At 44.6% G+C, this 17,532-nt stretch overlaps 1 protein-coding gene across 2 annotated transcripts in view; it reads right to left on the reverse strand.

The window, feature by feature from the left end:
* Positions 1-11,251, reverse strand: part of ZRANB1 (zinc finger RANBP2-type containing 1) — a 36,015-nt gene extending 24,764 nt beyond the window's left edge. The window contains exons 1-2 of one of the 2 annotated variants that reach the window (XM_052676849.1): positions 11,117-11,251; positions 317-414 (exon numbers count right to left, since the gene is read on the reverse strand). The gene's annotated coding sequence lies outside the window, so the exon portion shown is untranslated. Of the gene's footprint in view, positions 1-316; positions 415-10,857; positions 10,879-11,116 lie in introns of those variants that run through there. The other variant, XM_052676850.1, reaches the window with a different exon arrangement.
* Between the last annotated feature and the right edge of the window lie 6,281 nt (positions 11,252-17,532).

The following is a 17,532-nucleotide window of genomic DNA, read 5'->3' on the forward strand; positions in this document are numbered from 1 at the left end:
TGAGTGCAGCAGTATAAGGAACAGAGGGCTGAGATCTCTACTGCAGCAGTCACAGGACTTGGAAGGAAGAGGCATGTCAGATGGGCAGCTATGCAAACAAGCAGTTCTTCTGTAGTAGTAAGGTACAGGTTTACATAAAAGCATACACCTCAAAATTTCACATGTGTTTAACCAAGACTAGGGCTTGATTTGACACACTCATATCAGCAGTGCTATGAGGTTAAACCACACTCAAAAGCAAAGCATAAGCTATGTGTGATAAACCAATCCAGTACTTTCATTTTACAACCCAGAATTCAATCCAACTCCAACTCACTTTTTCTCTAATGAAGAGGAGATCCTGTCTTCATGCTGGCTCAGACCTTTTCCTCAGATTGCCAAATATGAAGGATGAGACTAAGCAGATAACTATTCCTGTAAACAGAATGAAAACAGACTCATTACAGGTTTCCTACTGGACTTGAGTAACCATAAAGTTAATTATTAAATGCCACACCTATTCTGATCCCAATTTGCATGTTTGAACTCAGTCACGGCCTGCTAAGGCTAAGCTACAGACTAGCATAAATAAGTCAATATTTGGAAAGAACCAGTCGCCAGGAAAGCGATCAGTTAATCTCCTAAAGAACCAGATCCAAGCAACATCAAATTCATATCAAGATGTCTGTAAACATCCTCAGTGGAATGTGAAACTTAGGACGGAGAGGAAATCTCAACCCCCTCCAGTCAGCGTAGAGAGCAAATGGAATAAAGGTTATATGGCAGGTAGGCAGAGGATAAACAGAGAAATGCATACCATCTATTTCTTTTCTTACTACAGTATTGCTATGCAACACCAACAACTCAGTAATACACTATTCTGAAGCACGCACAACTGTCTGAAACAGGAATCTGTTGTATCAATTGACCAATAATTCTCATGTTCACCACAGTAAAACCCTCCTGGTTAGTGAAAACACTATGAGTATGGTAGCACAAAAGCTCAAACAAAGATGCACAACAGGATCAAATTCTAATCTAGAAAAACGAGGTACTTTATACCTTTTCTCCTGTCGGAAACGCTTTACCAGTTAGTACATTCGCCACTCAACTACCTTCACAAGCACCATCATCTATCAAGGCACAGTTACACATCCATAGCCACTGGTCAAGCCCCATGCTGCTGGGAGAGGCACATCAGCACTCCTTTCCCCAAAGCCATACCCTCACCGTGCCCTTCTGTGGATTCCAGCACACAGCAACACTTCGCCCCAACAACTCGAGCCTCATCTATTCAGCAGCTCGGGCAGCTGTGCCAACAAGCACCTATCACACAGCTGGGACAGAAAGGGGACAGCACTACTGAACCACCAAGCTTTTCCAGAAAGCTCTGGCTCTAAGCCATCTGAGCAGCCTGCAGAATACCTGAGTTCCACCTATGTGCTGTAAAACTGTCAGACTAGGAATGTGCTGAGAAGGCAATTAAGATTTCCTCCAAGATTTGTTCAAAGTTCACATATGAGAGTGGAAAATTAAAAGCAGTCAGATCATACTACAGCCCCATAAAATAAGGTGGGAAGAGGAGGGTGTTACCATAACAATATGAAGTTAATACTACTGAAGGCAACTTAAAGACAACTTTTCAGAAGCTTGGAGAGGAAAAAACACCACAATCTGTTTCTCTACTCCAAAGGCAAACTAAAGCCTTGCCAGTTTCAAAACATACACAAGACTTAATGATAGAATAGATTAATTCCATTTGGTCAATAGCTTTCTTAGCCATTCACCAAATTGGCTTTAAGGACTAACATTTCTTCAAGCTTATTCTCTGTACCAACAACAAATGTAATGTTTCCTTATGAACTTGAGAGAACTGAACACGCTTTTCAGAATCCCAATCTCCCAAGTCAGATTGGTGCCCTACATGAAATGAAGCCTGAGAGAAAACTGCAGATGCCAACAGAGCCCCTCATCTGGCCTGGTTTGTCAAGCCTTAACCCTGCACTTCCCACTGCAAACAAATCCCAACAGAGAACAACCTCGTGCTGGCAGTGAGGCTGGGGAAAAGAGACTGCTGCTCCAGCTGAAGGGGACTGGCCACAGAAGTGATCTAGAACATCTTATTTTATGATACCAACCAACACAGTACACGCCGTGTTACAGAAAAGCTTTCGTAAGTACCATGAGATTAGAGAATAATTGTAGCTGAAAACCTAACGTCAGCTTTTGTTTGAAGATTTTCACGTAGCTGGAAGACAGGGATGGATGCTACATTGAGTATTATCTATTAATACCAATACAGAAAGCTCCACGTTTTCAGACACAGCTCTTAAGAAGGCTGAGTGTCAGCAGCTTCAAAAGCTTTTGATACCAACCCCTACAGCACAGTCAGAAGAGAAAACGAGCACTTTCACAGGTGGGCTCTTACATCTTGGTATGACCTTCAGCTGCACCTCCATGCCAACACCAGAACCATCTGCTCTGCTGGCAATACTGGAACACCAGCCAGTCACCGAGCAGGCTGAGCACTATTATATTTTTGCAGTTACTTCTTTACCCCCCTGCCTTCAAGTGAGCCTGTTATTTCAGATTCTTCCCAGAGGAGAAGCTGAATCACACAGCACCTCCTCACAGAGGAATAGCACAGCAGTGACTATGAGGCCCAAGTGCATGCTTTCATGCCCAAAAAGCACGAGAAGTCAAGGAATTAAAAGCTATACAATTCCCTACTAGCTCCAATTGATCAGTAAGAGCAGGAGGCTAAATGCGTTTGGGACAGACTAGTACAGTAATTTAGTATATTAGAGAGAACAATATTATTTTGTTATAAATCAGATCCTAAAAAAATCAATTTTATGAAAAGTTATTCCGGTAAAGTCAGTCATTTATAACAAATAATCAGAAAGCTGCCTTTTTTTTTTTTTTTTGCTTTGTTTCAACTTTCAAGAATGCTCCTTGCTTAGGTGCTTAGGGAAGTAAAAAATGACACGGGGAAAAAAAAAAGCTCTGAAGTCTTAAAATATATGTATTTTTCATGATAGGATGGAACTACCTTCCCCTCAATACAAGTCAGATCTTTACAGCAGCCAGAGGATAGTCTTCCTTCAGCTCAAGCGAGGCAGAAGGCAGAGCTCCATGCTACTTGGTGGGCAAGCCTTTCCCAAGCAAGAGGCCAGCTGCTGCTTCAGCCCACACTGCTGATCTCTTGCTGGGGTTTGCCAGAAGCACATCTGTGCTGGCAACCTTACAGAATGAGACTGATCAATCTTCCCACCTTAACTTGTTGCTCACGAGTAATGAGTTCAGACAGAGCTCAGCTTGCTCCGTATTTACAGCACAAAGCAAGGTACAAAGCTACACCTTCAGTACAGCTGCAGGGGGCTGCCTCAGTGCCTCAAGGTCAGGCTGCTTTATTCAGTTGTATTTCAGAACACCACGGAGCAACTTCTGAATGCCACTGAGTGTGGATGCTACACCTTACACACATCCAACCACAGAGAGGAGTGGGGAGAAATGGGGCTGTGAGTCAAAGCAAGAGGTCAAGCTGCACTTTCCCTGTCCGTACCTTTTCTGTGTTGTGAAATGTGGCATTTAAATGTATGTCTGCTAAGAAAGCCTCAATCTGAGGGCTGTAATTGTTAGCTAACAGCTGGAAAACATTGCTGTGAAGTTTATATATAAACGCGTGTTAACATACGAAGGAAAAAACAGCTTTTAAAGAATAACTGCCTAAGATTAACTCTGCATAGTTTGACACACACAAATATTCTCCTTTTTACATCGCTGCCTCAAATTCTTCCTTGGTTACCAATAAAACAATGGCTACACTTCCTAGAAAGCTGAAGTGCATTCATATACAGGTAAGATTTCCAACTAAAGCTGCCACATACTTGGATTATCACCAAAAACTGTCATGATTACATACTTATTACTCTGCATTCAGGTAATTGCAGCTGTTCTTGTTGTGTAAAACTGCAGAACACACACAAAAGCAGCACATATAAAGAACTGTGGTCCACAGCTCCCAAGAGGAAGGAATCCAATGGCTCTGATCTCACCCTTTACCAACAAAGGCACCAACACTTACAAATGCTGCCACTTCGTTGCTCACTCCAATAGGGACATCTCCTCAAGTAGGCCTTAACCTGTACCAAGGGACTCTTCAAACAAAAATCTGCCCATTTAAAAAACAAAATACAAAGTGCAGCCATTGGGAAGATCCCCAGAGCAGCACAGCAAGCTTCCATCCAGAAGGACAGTTTGTCTCTTTCTCAAACCTGTAAATTTACTCAACCATTTCCTACCTCAGACACTCTCCACTTCACTTTCTGTGTTACAAGTTTACTTTTGTTATTTGGGTCCAAGAATCCTTGTGGAAAAAAAAAAAAATTACACTGTCTGTACACTTAGAGAAAATACGTTCTGAAATGGATGCTAAGTATCAAAAATCATTTTTCACACGAAATTTGCCTTTGGTTGACTTTTTAAGGTGGAATTTTACCGTCAGTTTCCACTCTTACTTCATCACTTACTGTTATGTTCTTCTTTTCCCCAGCACTCCACCTTCAGCTATCTGCTACTCCTGCACCAGTTTTCCCATGTGTTCACAACCAGGCTCAACAAATGAGAGCACCACAACTACCCCAAAACAAAGCACCACAACTACCCCAAAACAAAGCTCCAGGGAACGAACAGTGGGTTCCATTGTAGTCTCTGCAAATTAGTTTATAGAAAAGGAAAGACAAAACAGAACCACCACACTGACCTTGACAGTGGGATAACCATATCAGGTCAGCATTGAATATGGACGCTTAGCAATGAAGGCAATGACTACATTTTATAATAAAGAACAAAAGCATTACTGCAAAGTCATAAATGCAGGAGTGCTTTCTCTGTTAGCTAACACAGCAGCAAGCATGCATAGTTTCTTTTGGTTGTTAGCATGATTCTTTATAAATGAAGATGTCTCAGATCAGCAAGAAGGAAATCCTCGCACCATCTTAGGAAAAGAGCAGCACAATGCTTTTCTGCTGCTGCTCCAGGGCTGCTTTAGCTTACAACATCTGTGTTCCTCTACAGAACACAAGCGGGCTATTGGCAGCACAGGCAGTCAGAACAGGTCTCAGGCTACCACAGCAGAAAGCCCCTTCTGATATAAATGGATACCAGTAAGAAATGTTGGGACACAAAGGCCTTCGATGTACCTTGGCTTTCTGGCATCGTCCCTCCTACCCTCACCCCAATCTCCACTACACAAATGCCAACACCATCAATGAAGTACATCAGCAGTACGAAAGACATGAAAAACTGGAAGCGTTCCACTCGTAACTGAAGAACTGCTTGCAATCTAGTACGTGAAAACTTCTGTTCTGGCAGTCCAGGCTGGCAGCTGATACCCCAGACTGCAAGCTTTCAGTGCGACCTGCAGACCACTTCTTATCTACTCCTGTAGAACACACATTAAAATCCAGAAGGCCCTGCTCTTACACAAGGACATACATCACGAGAAAGGCAGATCTCTAAACCAATTAAGAATTCTGATTAAGTAGCACATTTTGAAACATAAAGTCCGTTCTGACAGCAAGCTTCGCTTACAGTCTATCAAAAGCTGCTTCCACGTGGATGGATGGATTCACAGCTTGTTCCAAAACATCTTTAAGACTAATTGGTTAGATACTGACTGTGTTCAGAAATAAAATCACAATATTTTATTTCAGTTCTCAATATTCTATTCACGTGTCCATACAGGCATGACCATCTCAAACACCCCTTAAAGCCTGGCTTCACGTCAGCAAAATAATTCCCTGTTACACAGCACCTAACTCTGCAAACATTCTGTGTGGTGTGAAGTCAAGCATTCAGGAGATGACAGATCTCAGGAGACCTCTGAAATACAAGAATGGAAAGCAGACTTTGTTAGGACACAGATCTACCTATACACAGACTGAGACGGAAGCCGCCATTCAGAACTAACAGATGGATGCCAACACTCAACATTCCCTCTTCCTGATCTTTGATTGTAACGTTTATCCCCTGTGTCCTCGACCACTGCAGTTAATCCTGCTGTAGACAGTGCAAAGCTTCCATCTGATTTGTACTGATCTCAAACTAAAGTATGCCTCCCCTTATTAAATCTCTGACTAAATACTAAAAGCAGCATTAACTGCTGAAAACAAAGCTATAAAGGACAATAGCAGTGGGTCACAATTCAGTGCTTTCTTATTTCAGGAGAGTTGAGCTTTCATTTTGTCGATAGTCTTTTTCTTTTGCGGGTTTGTTTTTCCCTTCTTCACCTCTATTAAAAGCTAACAACTGCTGAAATGAGATGTTACGACACATTAAGAGGGACTAAATACAGCCACTTACTCAGAAACCAATACCATTTGGTAAAACAAGAGTAAGCAGATCAACAGTTACATAATAGATGGCATCTCCCACACAATATTAATCAAAACCAAGCAAACAGACCCAAAATAACGAGCTCCAAAAGAAAACTCACATGAACAGAGGCAAATTTAATTAATCTGAACACTGATCATCAGCCGAAGACAAATACCAACCCCAGATAAACACAGTAACAAACACATGTCATGAAAATTCAGTTAATTTTTTCCTTTCTCGATAACCAAAGTTGAAGGAGAGGTTTCTTTCTAAAAAGGCCAAACACAAAAGCACAGTTTATCTGTGTTTGGACTCCATGCCTAAAACATGAGACTTGTTTCTGTTTAGATCTCAACCACCCTTGCAGAAGATGAGGAAAACCAGATGTCACACTCTGAATAAAAACACACCGCTGAGTCAGACATCAAAACTTAAAAACACTTAAACCTGTCCAGCAACCAGGGAATATTGCATTAAAATTTGTACGTTTGACATTCAGTTCTAGTAATTATCCTCTGGACCTCCCTAATAGTGGTTGACCATAAATTAGATCATGGCTAGATGCAGACATTCACCGTTTGGTGGAGAAAAACCATCTGCCTGCAAATAAAACAAGAAGCACTCTCCACGTCAGCTATTGTGCAGCTTCCCCCTCATTAATGGCAAGCTGCTTTGGGATACAGTTAAGGACTGCCTTTGGTAGATGTTCTTGCAACTAGGTTCAACTTCCAGTGCAAGGAAGCCATACAAGCTATGCTCATGGCCTCATCCAGCTCTTCCTGAGATACTGGCTAGACAGCACAGGGAAAAAAAAAAGCCAAACTGATAGCACACACAGCACTGCTCAACACAGTGCAAAGGACTCGTATCAACTATTGTGGAAAACAAAAACCCAAAGCAATAAAGATTTTAAAACATTTTCAGAACATTTTACTATCAAAGTTGGCTATTCATTTTTACGTATATAAATATATATGTATAAACCATATCAGTAATAATCCCTGCTCTGCTCACAACAGCTTACCAGCAACTCAAGCTAACCACAGAATCACAGCATGCCTGGGTTGAAAAGGAGCACAGTGCTCATCCAGTTCCAACCCCCTGCTGTGTGCAGGTCACCAACCAGCAGCCCAGGCTGCCCAGAGCCACATCCAGCCTGGCCTTGAATGCCTGCAGGGATGGGGCATCCACAGCCTCTTTGGGCAAATTTTATTGTTCCAATAAAGGCAGCTACTCAACAAAGGACATTAAGCCAAAGCAAACCATCAGAACTTAAAATTTTAGTATTTGGTAACAAAGTGATAGCAAGCACGACCCAAATGTCACCACATACTGGCTTCTATGCTGATGGGGAAGTGCAGACTCTGCTCACAAGTGACAGCTTCAGAAAGAAGTCCTATTTACACTTCAAAAATAGACACAAGTTCATCCTTGCAGCCCCCCCACGCCCGGACAGCAGGCTTCACACCTGCCATTCGTTTTGTCCCTAACTCTCATTACTTCCAGTGTCTGCAACTCAGCCTTAAAGTATCCTTGTTTTAAGAACAAGCAGGACAGATTATACCAGGAAAAATTCAAATACCCGAAGGGAAAAATGAAAAAAGCCAACTTAATTACACCTGCCACATAGCAGGAGACACAGAGAGCTGCAATCTTGTCTGGTTTGCAGACAAGACGCCCCACGCGTCTTCTCCACTCTCCCCCACTTTATTGATTATAAAATGAACTCTACAATTGTTTCTGCATTCTTGAGCCAAGGTCAACCCCTCCTGAAGACTGCCCCAGACCTCACTGCATTCACCCCCTACTGCACTCCCTCCAAACCTTTACTTCTCTGATACTTGTCACCTGAACAAGTTTTTGCATCAATGGGACACAAGCACAGGAAGAGGGGAAAATAGAAAAGCACTCTTCTTTTGAAACATACCAGGATTGAAAAACTCCAGGTCGAATACAGAGCTCCTACCTGCACCACAAGAGGAAAACATTCATAAACTAATAAGTTTTCAGAATAGTAGTAACGCAGTTTTTCTTCTAAAGTATTAGCTGTTAGGCACCAAAGGGATAAATCCAGTTATTAACCTTCTATTTCAAAGAAGTTCCAAGAGAATCAAATACATGCATGAGAGAGCAACTGATGCAAATGAATAAGAACCTCCCGAAGATGACAAGTGTTACAGTCACAAAATCAATCAAACCCTCTGCAGTTTGCAGCACTGTCGGCTCAGCAAGAAGCGCTATGAAAAAGCAAAGTGCCTGAATTACCAATGTTTGAGATCTTAATTAGAAGATGAAAGGTCTTTTTAAGGTGTAACAAATTCCATTCAACTGACATTTCAGAACTAAAATTATGCATTCTTTAATTGATTTTTCCAAACTATACCATTTGACAAGTGAAGTAAGAAGCCCTTCATGAGCCGCGCTAAGAAAAAAGGGAACATCCTCAACTTCTTCTCATTCCCTTCTTTATCTGTAGTACTACTTAACAAAAACATTTAAATGAAGAAATCTGTTACAGCTAAGCCAGCCATTTCCAGCTGCCAAACTAAAGTTTAGTTCCATTTTAGTACCAGGAGACTTGGATTCTAATTCATACAGTCAAAATGAGGATTACTTGTTGACATCAATGTTGAACGGCTCAAAATAACCCAGTCTTCAAGTTGGGGCGGTCGGGATGAAGGGGCACGAGACTGCTAACAGAACTGCCAGCAGCAGTTTAATTGTTTTGCTGTCATTTGTAGCTGTATGTCATGCTGAAGGCTGCATTAATATGAAATTCTACATAATCTCAACTCTGTGCAAGCCTGATAGAGCAGAGAGGCTGCAAAGAAAAAGCTTAATGCCTAGGTTAATGCCACATGAACGAGTCATTACACTGATGTTTCTGAACATACATTGATCAAAAAAAAAAAAAAAAAGCTTCCCATACAATAAGTATTTTCTGCTTACATTACTGATTATTTATGGACCTATCTTGCAAAGATAAATGGAAACACAGATGGGGCTTCCTGCCACAAAACAACCTACATGCTGACTGACATGTAATTAAAATGGCCATGCACATCTAAATAAGACTTAAAATGCCGCCTTGACCAAGTTTAACTGGTCTCCAATTTAAGTCATGCTTCCATGATGAATCCCATCGATGCTTTTATGCTACCCAATATTGCAATTAAATTAATATTTTTAATTATGTTCCAAGAAAATGCTAATGGTACAACTCTGCAATGACAGATTACAGCCTCACAGGTCATCACCATCTGCCCATCTAAATAAAATCACAGAATACCCCGAGCTGGAAGCAACCCATACAGAACAAGTCCAACTCCCAGTGCACTAAGTAGCCTAAGAAAAATAAAGGTAACAACTTTTTTCTTTTCCCCTAAGAGAGCTACACCATGTAATTAGAGTTTCCCCTATGCTACACAAGGCAATGCATCCAAAATTCGTTCCCTTTTAATGCTGTGACAGATGTAAATCAGAAGTGACGTTCACATACGAATGCACACTGAGACACTACATCCAGCTGCCTTGGGACAGAGGCAAATAAGAGTCTGTGAGCACACTTCCATCATTACCTGTGTCCCCCCTCTCTGGGCAACCGCTTAAAATACAACCAGCCAGGGAAAGAAGATTTAGGTTGGATGTCAGGGAGAAGTTCTTTACTATGAGAGTGGTGAGGTGCCGGCACAGGCTGCCCAGAGAGGCTGTGGATGCCCCGTCCCTGGAGACGGAGACGTTCAAGGCCAGGTTGGATGGGGCCCTGGGCAGCCTGGTCTAGTATTAGATATGAAGGTTGGTGGCCTTGCATGTGGCAGAGGGTTGGAGATTCATGATCCTTGAGGTCCCTTCCAACCCAGGCCATTCTGTGATTCAGCCTTCACAAACCTCTCCCACAGCCAGCAAACACACAGTAATCAGGTGAGCAGAGACAAAAAAAACAAAAACAACAAAAAAAAAACACACCATGACCCCAATAGGATACGACAGGAACCCCCAAGAATTCCAAACAAACTTTCCAGCATTGTTACCCCTGAATGGCAGCACTGTGACAGAAAGTTCTCAGCACCCACCATGGAGGAGCCCAGGCTTCTCTCACCCACCATAGGCAGCCCTGGAGGCTTCGTGCGACTGCACACACAGCAGGCACACTGGGACCTCCTGGGAGCCTACCTGAGTCTGGCGGGAGCTGATGCAGGCTGGGAGAGCAAAGGCACAGCCCTGAAAACACCGACGGTCGAGGTTTAGTGCTACTGACTGAACTTTAATCCAAACAAGAAGCAAAGCACAGCCTCACCTCGCAAGAACAAACTGTTTTGAAGTACGCCCAGCCCGCGTCGCTGCCCATTGCCAACAGTACGACAGAGAGCAGTGCTGTAACCCCCAGCGCAGGCACACGGAGGAGATCGCACCCCTTATTCCATCACAGCACACGGAGCCAGGCAGACACCCCTCCCCCCCCTCCCCCCCAAAAAAAAACTACGAGACAACAATGACCTCACTCCGGCAGCCCCCGGTACCGCAGCACAACACTACAGAAGCGCTCCCGGACAATCCCGGCCGTCCTGCCTTTGTACGCCGGCCCCGCGACGGAGACAGGGAGCGATGCGGCACCCCGGGGCCGCTCCTCCCCCCTCCCTCAGGAGGAGCCGAGCCCCGGCCGGGCAGCACAGCCCCGCGGGCGACCCGCACCCTTTCGGACGCTCCCCAGGAACGGCCGCCCCGTCCCGCAGCCCGCTAGCGGAGCTGGGTTTACCTGTCCGCCCCGCCGGGAGCCGTCCGTCGGGCACACGCTCGGCGCTGCGCCCCGCGCCGCCCCCCGGCCCGCTGGCTGAGGCGCGCTCTCCCCGCTCACGACATGGTTTCTCCCAGCGCGGCGAGCTGCCGCGGCCGCGGGCGCTCCCACTCGGCACGGCCGCGGGGGGGGGAAAGGGGGCGGGAGGGGGGAAAGCCCTTCGCCCCGCTCCCGGCCTCCTCTAATGGCGGCGGCTGGAGTGGCCCAAAGCAAAATAAACCCCCATACGGCCAGCAGCCCGCACGTCAGCTAGGCCTGCCGGCCTGCTCCGCACTCATTGGCCGAACGTGCGCCTCTCATTCCGCCAATCGGCGCGCGCCTCTTTGGAGAGAACGGGTGACGTCATCCCTACCCATGGGGGCGGGGCGGAGGGGGAGGAGGCGGGACGCTCATTGGCCCCGCCCCTCGCGCGCTTGCCGTTCTCTCCTCGCGGCGGTTTCAACGGCGCGGGATGCTGTGAGGCAAAGCCTCCCGCGGGGCTCAACGGCTCCGGACGGCCGTGCGCAGGTTAAGCACGGAAGTGAGCCTTTCCAGCGAGCATCCGCATCAACTGAAATCTAAAAGCACTGATACAGAGTTTCCTCTGGAAGTAATCCCTCTTAAGCACTGCTCATGGCCCCCATAAACGGCTCTCATGGCAGCGGGCTCTGAAAATGCCTCTTAAAATACCAACTTCTTTAGCAGCTGTCCTTCCAGTTTTCTCACAGGAAAGGGGCGTTCTATGCAAGATGAGACCCCAGTGAGTGTCAGCGCCCACCCACCGCAGCTGCCCACGACTTGCTTACATTCTCACACGGCGGTGTATTTCTGCACAGAAATGAAACTGCTGCGATCCCCTCAGCATCTCAATTCCGGCGCAGCAGGTGTGGAATCGAGCGCTGCTCAGCCAGACCCCTCTTTAAGTTCTCAGATCAAAAAACCCTTCTTTGCCCACATCTCAGCTCTCCTCTCCTGGTCTTGCATCACTTGATACCTGTCTGCTTTTCCACACACTTTTTGTTTCAGGCTTCTGCAGATGTTCTAGCGCTTTTATCTCCGTGGTTTCGTGCACTATTCCCAGCCAAGGCAATGGAGGGGCCTCCATTAACAGCTAACTGCTCATCCCTCAGGGTTGCACTGGGAAGCTCGTCCCTGCTGACGAACTGGAACCATTCCTTTTCATCGAATCACAGAGGCTGGAAAAAAAACCACTAAGTCCAATCCCAGCCCACCTCACCATGCCCACTGCCCACGTCCCTTAGTGCCATCTCTGTGGTCAGAAACACCTCCAGCGATGGTGAGCCCATCACTCCCTGGGCAGCTGTGCCAGTGCCTCACTGCTCTTCTGGAGAAATGATTCCTGACAGCCAACCTGAACCTCCCCTGGCACAGCCTACAGCCATTACCTCTCATCCCATCTCTGTTACCTGGGAGAAGAGGCTGACACCCAAAGCTTTGCCATGAAGGAAAAGCACGCACTGTGCTCAGAGCAGCAATGCCTTGCGCTGGAAAAAATGCCTTTTGTCCAGCAGACAAGCATCTAAACTGGAGTCAGGATGAGTAAAGTTAAATTGTTTCAGGAGACCAAAACAGAAATACGTTTCAATTTGCAATTAAACTAGTCCCATACACGCACAGAAAAGTATGGAGGAGTGTAAAGTGGGGATAACGAGATTCATCTTTCTGAAACCAGTGATTTACTGAAATCTCTTTCTATCTTCACTGAACAAATTGTGCTCTCATCTGAATCTTTGGGAAAAATACTAACAATTACATGTATTTAGCTATAGAAAGGATTGGGACAACAGTATTTTCTTTCACACAACCATATGGAAAATCCAGATAAGGTTGGATAAGTCATGTGAAAGAAATATTTCTCAAGAAATCATGCCATCTTCCTGCTTAGAAATAATGCAGAAAACGTATCCCTTGATCTTGAAGGAAGAGCAGTCCTCTAAACCGATTAGTGATGAGATCAGTCATAAAAGTTGCTACAACACTGCAACGATGGGAAATTTTCTCCAAAAAATGTTATAGATTAAACCGTCTGAAGAGATATGAAAATAAAAATAATACATAATTTAGTAGAACGTAGCAATTCAAATCCTTACAGAATATTTCCTAACCCTGTCAGGAAACCATTTGATGGTCTTGTTATAAAAACATCCTTTTAACAAAACACAGTGCCCCTGCAGCCCGCGAGCAGAATGCAATGCATTTTACAATGCAGAAAAAGACCTTTGAGGAAGGTAGGTTCATATTGCTTCAAAACCTTTTGTTGCATAGCAAGCAAAAATTACGACCGACTGAAAGAAAGACGTTTGAAAATTCTAGAGAGAAATGATCTTCCTGTCTGCATAACTATTGTGCAGAGCAGGCACTCCAAGGAATGAAATAGGTAACTATGGTATAGGAAGGCAAACACACATGCAAAACTGAATTTGAAAATAGTTCTCAGGGCTGCTTATTTCGAAAGGGAATCTCAGCATGTTGGCAGTATTATTGGTAAGATCAGGTCACTGGCTGGATCTCAAAAGCTGCTGGCATCTTCTGCAAGGTTTACTTTGAAGGAATTTACCATTTGTTCTAGATTTAAACAACAGAGCACAATAGGAATGACCTGTCAACAATTCAGAGCATTGCTACTTACCCGTGTATTTTATCTGATTAAAGCCTTCAGACTTCTGATATGGAAAAAAAATCAGATTCTAGCTGACTTGACAACTCAGTTCTTGATAGATTTGGTATTTGACTACCTTATTCTTTCCTAATGTCAGAAAGACGATTCTCTTTATTTTAGAGGTAGCAGAAATTGTAGGTAAGTACTAATTTCTCATATTCCACTCTAAATTTTAACTTTATTCCACCAGATAAAGGACAAATTTTAACTGCCTAGTAATGCATTTGGAACACTCATACCTGCTTGACAGCTTACTATGTTATTTAGGGGGACTTTGCTTTGCAGAGCTGAATCCACTCATGTCTTGGAGAGTATGTGCCTTCACAGACTGGCTGCGTAAGAAACAGAGCTGCCTTCAGTCACTCAGAATAAATATATATAGATGTATTAGCACTATTAGCAAGGTTCCTTCCTTCAGCCCTCCCTGACGTTACTGTGCTGATGCACCCTGCTCATAACCGAGCAAATGATACAGAATGCTATAATTGGGAACAAAGCTCTGAAACCATCCACAGGAGCAGATCTCTACATGTCACATCATGGCATTCAGCTAAGCAAAACTGTACTTCAGGTAACCAAAAGACACATACCAGATTATTTTATGCTGGCACGGATTCTTTTCATATCGCAGCAGAATTTTCTGAGTACAAGATGACATCTGGTTAGTGATGTCTAAGCACAATCTCTCCCTTATGCAGTTCTCTTTTCCCTGGTAACTACTCGCTCTCAGGCAGTGCTGGCTCCCATTAAGGCAGTTCATCCCAGCTCGCCCAGGAGCAGGGCTGTACGTGCTCACCAGATGGTTCTTTCTCACCAGCTGAACTTTGAATACGCAGAACTCTCTGCTCACACCAGTGCTTCTCTTGCCTTTGCTTTATTCGGTGTTTCCTGGCTCTTTGTGATCAAGAAGGGCTTGCGACTGAAATTGAAACACTTCGATAAAAGGTAAGGAATAGAAACGCACAAAAATCTAAAGAAAGTACAGGTTGTGAAGCTGCTGAAAGCAGGATATTTTAAGTGGTTGCCTGATTTGATACCATTTTTACATCACCTATATGAGTCAGCCCCAGCCCTCACACCCAGTAATCACATACTTGTGTCTCTTTTTACCATTTTAGTGTGGAACATAAAAATATCCAACTGCAGCTAGATCACTGCAAGAGGAAAACGTCAGAGAAGGCGTGATGTCCCGACTGTTCTTCCTTGCTGCATCTGTAGGGCGTTGTTACAGACTGCCATCCTCAGGCCTGGAAACAAGCTCCAGATATTTGCAACTGACCTGGGGAAGGAAGGTAGGCCCCTGCTCTGGGATTCCCACACACTCCCAGTTGTGATGGGAAAGTCATCACCTTCACACTAGTGCTGTGCTGTGCTCCCCGGGAGCTGCCTTTCTTCTACCTGCAGCTTGTTCTGCCCGTTTTGTCAGCCTAGTTTTCAGCTACTTCTCAAATAATGTCCTTCAGAAAATGTTGTCAGAGGCACCTTCTCCCAGAGATGGGCACAGTTCGCATAACACAGCACACCCTGACCCAAGCATTCCTCTCATTATTCAACTCCACGACTGCCCTGCTACAAAAGCACAACATGCGTTCACAAGGCCAGCAGCGGGGACATCTTATCTCTCTGGTACCACATGGTAGGAGACAGGCAGTTTTTGTTTTAGGGAAAAAATAGCTTGGAAAGCTAGAAAATAAACAAATGCAGCAACACTTATTGTTAGGGGCAACTGTGCAGAAATAGGACAGAAACGAGTGTTGAGTTGTTAGCTCTTCAGTCACTCTGAAATGTGTTTCACTAGAAAGAGGCTAAAAGTTGAGGGCACTTGAAAGCTCTAGCATGCACTTTTTTTGTCTTCATTTCCCTGTGGTTCTTCAGGGAGTAGAGGAAGGGGGTGATGGAGTAAATCCATCATGCCAGGGCTTTCCAGCTGAAGAGTTTGAGCCACCTGATCAAGGAATTTTAGAATCTTTCCTGGCTTGGGCAGACTTTCATTAAGTAAAGGAGTCTGTGCAGCACAGCCAACAGAAAAACAAGGCACACAAAGGAAAATGGAAAAGTGGGAGGTGATGGCAATGGCGATAATCCAGTGTGCTCATTCAGGCTCTGGGAGGATGCAGGATCTGCCCGTCCCAGATGGCAGGCACAGCATGGCTGCTGCAGTGGCTCTGAGCTTGCATCAGCAGGTCTGTCACAGCACAAGAAAGCAGGGGGGGGGGACGGGGGGGACTGGGGGACAAAGAAAAGAGGAGAAACAAGAGAGAATTAGGCAAGATGCGGAGCTGCATGTTAAAAACAAAGGGGAAAGAAAAATAAAAGATGGAAATGCAAAGCGAGCTCTTGGAATCTGCTCTTAAAGAAAGACGTCAGGGAAGACAATGACAAGAAACAATGCAACTATAAAAGGAAGCAGCAGCCTGAGTCCCTCTAGGGGAATGCAAGACTCTTGTGAGGACTTCAGACAAAAATCCATGAGAAAAAATGGATTAAAATCTATAAGCTAATTGCTGCCGAGGAACATCAGGCTGAAAGGGGCTGGATTCCTTTGTGCAATGGCCAACATGTCGCTTATCCCAACAATAACACATTTAACCACTACCAAATACCTGGAACTCAGAAGAAGCATTGACAGAAATGGGGGGCAAGCGTAACACCAGCTCCTCCAACACTGCTAACTGAGTGTGGGTAAAAATACTGCATTCATACAACCACTGGCTTAGATGCTGGGTTTAGGTAGCTCCCCAATCTGAGCATTAGCTTTTGTGAGCCCCAAGGACAGGCAGCACCTTTCCCCAAACGTTGCCTATAAATCATAGATGCTTGAACTCTATGGCCAGAAGCTTGGCTGTGGGGTTCAGACTCGTGCATTTTTCTCCTTTTTAAGTGAGCATATCACTTTTCCTACATAGCAACCCAACGTTATCAGGTGGCAATAACGCTCCCCCGCTCAGAGACAATGTCAGCAGCACTTAACATTTGGTGAAAGTGAGAGGGGGATTTATTGTAAATGTAAAAGGCAACAGAGAACAGACGCAGTTGCAGAATGCAGGATGTCATGCCAGGTGTCATCACTGCCAGCTAATCAGATTATTTGATGAGACAGAGGGAGCAAAATCCATCTTCCAGTTGATGTAACCCACTGATAGACTTCTGAGGGATTCTGAATACGTTTCAGAAGCCATTCCCTTAACTTCTCCTTGAGGCTTTTTGTTTTTTTATTAGCAAATCTAAGATGAAATGCATGCTGTTCAAAGCCAAACAGCAAACAAACAGAACACGGTACAGGTAGCAGTGAGACTGAGAGGGAGGCACCTAGCAGAGCAGTGGGCTGGTGCTGGCTGCCACACTGCGGGTTAGCAAGATGTGGAGGAGTGTCTGTAAGTCCAGAGATGGCTTGATGCTGTTAGTGGAGGTCTGTGAGGGTGATAAATGGCAAAGAAAAGGAATACACATGCCTGGAATTAAATACAGAAGATGGTTTTCTGGATAGTCCTGAGAATAGGTTTCTAGTTTTAATTCAGGCCTATTCTGGGCCATAAAACCCTTATCACTTGAATACCATTGCCTTATTTTAGGGAGATATTCTGCAAAAAAATGTATAGCTTCCAGCATTTCTCAAAGAAGCAGCTTCAACAGCTGGATAAAATGCAGCTTGCAGTCTTCTTCCTATTTCTAATCATACAGAAAGAATTTACCTTGTAATTGCTATGCCGTATTGACA

Source organism: Tympanuchus pallidicinctus, unplaced genomic scaffold (genome assembly GCF_026119805.1).
Source record: "Tympanuchus pallidicinctus isolate F22 unplaced genomic scaffold, pur_lepc_1.0 scaffold16, whole genome shotgun sequence".
Classification (NCBI taxonomy): domain Eukaryota; kingdom Metazoa; phylum Chordata; class Aves; order Galliformes; family Phasianidae; genus Tympanuchus; species Tympanuchus pallidicinctus.